The following is a 6,000-nucleotide window of genomic DNA, read 5'->3' as shown; positions in this document are numbered from 1 at the left end:
CTCCATCTAATCGGTGAATAATGTTTATTGCTGGGTTATAAATAAAATCTGAAAAATGTGCTCTGGGGGGTGGGGCAGAAAGTATTAGTTTGCAGTTCTGAAGCATTAATATAAAGGCATGCTATATACAGCTTTCAAAAAGGTGAGTGCCAGCATCCATGCTGTTTATGACTCTGCTCTACATGTGACTGAAAAGGTCTATTTTGTTATAGGGCCTGTTTAATCACACAGAGTCCACTTGCCTAAAATGGTTTAAAAACATTTCCTTGATTCTGTGAAAAGCATTTTTCTGTTGTGGTCCCTTTTATGGCAGTCTGTGTGCCTGCATTAGGACTTGAACCAGTGATGTCTGCGTGCTGTGAGCTCTCAGAGCTTTGCTGTTTGTTATGGCAAAAATGGGAAAAATCACGGTAAAAAATATGAAAGTCATAATGTTTGTTAAGAAAAAGAAGAGTCACCATATGGCTTAACAGATTTTAATTAATATTAAATTGCCAGGGAAAAATTTGCAAAAAGTCAAATAAAAATCATTTATTTTACAAATAAATGCTTCAAATTTGTTTCCAAATACTTTTATGGGGAAATTAGGGTAACCAAGAAGCTTAGAGATGGCAATGGGAGTGCAAGGACATTTTCAGAGATACGGAAGTGTACAAGGTGTTTCTGGAGGTCTGGTAGCTACCTAGTTACTGTCCAAAATTTGACAATTAACTCCCACTGGGAGGCCTGTTGATTTTCAACAGCAATGGGTATTTCATTCCTTTAGGCTTTACTAATATTTATGTCATCTTGGCAATATAAGAAATAGTTTTAAATCACTGGCTCTGAAACTGCCCAAGGAGAAGCATATAGCCTCCAAATTAATAACAGTTAGCATAGTATTTGGCATTAATAAAGTGTTTGGAATGGCAAAGTCTGTGTTTTCTATGCCAAGAAACCACATGGCAAGGGCAAGTCATGATTTTTGTTAGGGAAATCATTGAATGATAAACAGACCTGCACATTCCAAGTCAGAAAATCAGATATATACTCAATGTGAAACCTACTTCTGTGCACTTCCCTAATAGGGGTGCTTTTCTCAATGTGGGACACAGTTTGAAAGAGGATGAGTTTTCATAGCTGTAAGTTGTGTGCGATAAAAAGTGCTCAGTAGAAGAGATTTAAATGGAAATTGAGGGCAGCGTTCAGTGGCATTGGAGGCAGCTATTGCCTGTGACGTGCTGTTTTCCTGCTGCCTCAGAAGCAAGAGAGCACTTTGGGGGACTTGGACCTCTGCGTGCACTGTGGGTTGTGTTCTTCATCACTCTGCTGTGCTTCCTGTGTCCCTCCAAATCTCTTTTGTTTCTCATGTATGACAACAGTTTGTGTTGCCAACATCCAACGATAATGTGTTTGATCATAAAGATATAGATCTGCTGCTTTGTTCGACAGTCGATCAATGTTCTCGTGCATATATTTTATATAAATCACAGAATCACAGAATTTTCTAGGTTGGAAGAGACCTCAAGGTCATCGAGTCCAACCTCCAACCTAACGCTAACAGCCCTCCACTAAACCATATCCCTAAGACATCAGTCTATTAGCTCATGCAACCATGGAGATAACTCCTTGGGTTAGTTTAGGCCTAATGTCTGTATTTTATTAAGAAAGAGATATTTACAAACATTAATACTTATAAATATTTTCATAAATAATATTTTCTGCTAACTGGAAATAGTTGGCCTAATTTCTGAAAACATGATTAAAAATTAACTACTGAAAATAACCTAGCTTATTCTTAAACGCAAGTGAGATGCAAAAAAACATAAAATTAAGCTCAGTTGTTAATGCATTAAGTCTTAAATTTTATTAATTACATAGCATTAAGAATTTGTAATATTGCTAGTATGACTGAGTCTAATTACACTTTATACTTTGTTTTCTAATTGCAGTTGTAAGGTATGAACAGCACAACCACACATCAAGGAAAGTACTAATTAATTATATTTGTGTATGTGTAATTTACACATTGCTTTTATACGCTAACATGATTGATATGTGTTTAGGGAATGCCTGTGAAGGAGGTGTTTGACTGTTTATACACTGTAATGAATAATAAATTTCAGCAAAACACAATCCAAAATTAATTTTAAAAATCTAAAAGTTTTGTTAATGATGCATATAAAACATTTAATTAACAAGACTCAGTGTAAAAACCACAAGTCAGTAACAAACAAAGATTAAATTGTAGCTAGGCTGAGTGGAATACTAACAGGATAATTCTTTATGCTCTTGGGCTCACACCAGCTTTGTTCGCCTGTAACTCTGTCAGTAAATACCAGCCTAGAACTTGTCAGCAGAATGAAGAGAAATATGGCGTAAGTCCAGGTTATGACCAGCATAATTACTAACTCTGCAGTCCTATTTCAGTTGAATATCCTGTTGTTGTTACCCAAATTTATGTACAGCAAGCATGGGGTAAGTGCTGCACACTGCATCGTGCATACAGGCCGTGGCATACTGTGGGGCAAAGCCTACACCACTCATGCCTGATTAGGAGGGAAATTATGGAGAAACTTCCTCAGGGAAGGTGGGATCTCAGTGGGCTTTTCACATAGGACTGTGCTGAGTTCAGCAGTACCTATTTCTGAGAGATCTGGGAGGGATCTTGTTATCCATTAATGAGATACCCACACCAAATTGTAACAGGAGACAGGCTTCTGGTGGATGTGTCCAGCCTTCATCCTGTGTAGTTGTGTCACCTAACACCATAGTCACTGTTGTTTGTCCAGCCATATATTTGGTTTCCTAGCAGAGGAGATTTTGTTTGTTTGCAGAGAGGCTGATTTTGTTGTGTATATAACACTATTTCCCACACAGAAATGCCTTATGCATAAAGGATCTTCTGCCTATCTAGACAAAGATAGGAGGAGCCATTTCATGTGAGCCAAAAGGATGTGGAGAAGAGCTTATTCCCTTTTACTTTGTATCTGCTTTATACACAAAAAAAACCTTACTGCATCTTCAACTTTCTCTTTTCTAGACTAAGTAATCCCAGTTCTTTAAACTTTGTCATATAGGTCAGGCTTTCTATATTTTGATCATCTCTATTACTTTCCTTAGACTGGGTTACTTCAGTAATGTCCAAAACTTGACAAGTACTCTAGTCTTTATTGATGCTGAGTAGACCAGAAAAAAATCTTCAGATTTATTATGTTTGTACTGTATAGTATTGCAACACCATGATGCTACTGAAGGATGTTCAGTTTGTAATCTGCTGTTACTTTTGGTGTTATTCCTGAATCATTTACTCTCTCTTTTTTTTTTTTTTTTTTTCCTCATTGATTAGTCCTACCTAACTGCAGAATTTTGCCTTTGTACTAATAGACCTGTAACCTATTTGCTCAAAATCATTTATCAAGCCTTTTATAAATTCTAATCACATCCTTGTCTGGCTCTCAGAAGCTTTTACAGCTACATGTTGCCTGCAAATTTAAGAAATATTTTTCCTATTCCTTTAGCCACATCGTTAATCAAAATACTGAATTATGTGCCATTCTATAGAATGCCACTTATGAAACCCCTTTAGGATGAAGTGAATTGTCAAAAATTGTTTTCTGGGTAGAGTTATGCAGCTATCTAACAGTGACTTTATCTATGCCATAGTTTCCCCAGCTGTTTATGACAATATCATAAAGCTCTGATTGGAAATATCCAGTCTTTTTTTTTGCTTTCCTATAATGCCTGTTACCCTATTGCACAGGGAAAACAGTCTGGGCTGCTGGTTGCTCATCCCTTTATTATACTTATTTTTTTTGTGGTTTTGGTTTTCCCTATTTTAATTCTAAGCACTATGTTTGTCCCCGTTTAAAAGTTCTGTTTAATGCTTCTGAGTTTGCTTCACTCCATGCTCAAAGTATCTGAGGGTGAATTTGATCAGGCATAATTATTCTAAAAACAACTAGCTAACTTAAATACTTTGAAGCCTATATTTTCCTGTCACTGCGGTTCGATTTGTTAAGACTTCTGATCACAGTTGAGCATTTTAGGTAATTTCAATCTAGTTTTATCAGATGCCAGGAACATTTTAACAGCATGTTAAACTCACTGGGGGTTCCAAAGTTGTTTTAGAAGCTTCAAAAAATTGCAGACATTTGCCTGCTCTGAGCTCCTGATGTCTGTGGCCAGATAGGTGCCAGTATCCAAGCTGGCTTTGGTTTTAAGCTAGCTCTGGTATGTCTGCACTATCTTGCAATCACATCAATGAGTCCAATGTAAACACATTAACTTACCTTGAAGATAGCAAAGATTGCTAACATAGAATACTTATTTAAAGAATTAATGAAAATCTGGTTTAAGTGGTTTAATATTGCTAAAAATGTTTATATAGCACTAGTATGTGAAATGTGCTAGACTTTAAATGACAGAGGTTGTGAGGTTTTTCTTCTGATCACGTCTTAAGAACAAAAACGTTTTTCGGATCTCAAAGTGAAAATTATTGCTCTTTAATTAGATTTTATCCATCGGTGATTACTGATAATACAGACGACACATATTCTTTTTTACTATATTAACTGCTTTGCTCTTTGTTGCACTTGACAAACCCTGAGAATTTACTGGATTCAGTGAAGCATCCACTTACGGAGTGACTCCGTGCAGTTACATAAGGGATTTCCTGGCAGGGAGAGGTTTAATGTTGCTGTATCAATTCTGGGTTGCCAGAATGAAAAACATACACAAATACTTTGAACTGCATATCCTCTTTGATACAAAAGAAAGAATATATCTGACTGGAAGGATTTTTGTTGAAGTATGAATATTCTTACCATTGGAGAGGTATCACAGTACTGAAGAGTTATAAAACTAAAATACTTAGCTCTGATGAATTATTTTTAAGCTGCTGATCTCAAAGGAGTACTGTTATCCATGTTTGGTCTAGGTAGAACTAGAGATTGGGAAATGACTTTGATTTCATCACTAACTCTATAGGTTGTTAAGCAGCTACTGTTCAAGTTAAGACATTTTATGATCAGTGGTTCCAATAACATTCATCAGGGAGTTTTCAAGGAACAAATTAAGAATGTCTGTGGACTGTTAATGTTGTTTTTCATTAATTGTTACAGCACTGGGGAAGCAAATACTGTGCCAGAATTTTAAATGGGATGGCTTAGTAATTACAGGCCTTTCAGCCTGGTGCCAATCCCTGGCAAAATAATGGAAGACCGATATGGGGCATTATTAGTAAAGTAATAATCAGGAATAATGTAATTTATGGTAGTTCTCATTGGTTTATGGAAAGTATATCTTGTCAGACTAACTCAATAGCTTTCTTATTATATATGAGGTTTGGTCGATGAATGTTGTAGTGCTGATGTAATGGACTTTCTTTGGGCATTTGTCATGGTACCATACAACCTTTGATTAAGAAATGACAATAATGCAAATTCAACTGGGCAACACATTAAAGGGACTTAAAATTGCTTGTCTTCTAGTCTTAATATGGAAAGTGGGAAACATTATCTAATGGGATCCCATAGGAATTGTTTGGCCATGCTCTGTTTCTCATTTGTTTTAATGACCCCAAAATATATATAAAAAAATCATTAATGGTAATAGATGGTATAAGGTTTGGGATTTTGGAAATAAACATAACTTACTGTGATCCATGAGTCAGATATGTTTCAGTGAAACTGAAATTAAACCCATGCATATGGATATGAACAAATAAAAAAACAACTTACTTTTGCAGGGTAAACAACTCTTATCTTGAGAAACAATGCCAGAAAAGCGTTTGGGAGATCACGGTGTATATCATGGGTTGAATGCAAGATTTCATTGTCACAGAGTGGCTAAAGACCTAAAGATGCAAAATGAGAAACTTCATGAAGTTATGGTACTTCAGTGTCAGTAGCGATAGGATTACCTCTTGAATATCTGAGTATGTGTGAGGATGGAGATTCATTTTAAAAAAGGAATAAAGAGTTGGTGAGGCCTTAGGGGATGCAGCAACATTCCCAAGCT

This window comes from Netta rufina (assembly GCF_964035555.1).
Source record: "Netta rufina genome assembly, chromosome: 9".
NCBI lineage: Eukaryota > Metazoa > Chordata > Aves > Anseriformes > Anatidae > Netta > Netta rufina.
Note: the sequence above shows the minus strand (reverse complement) of the source record.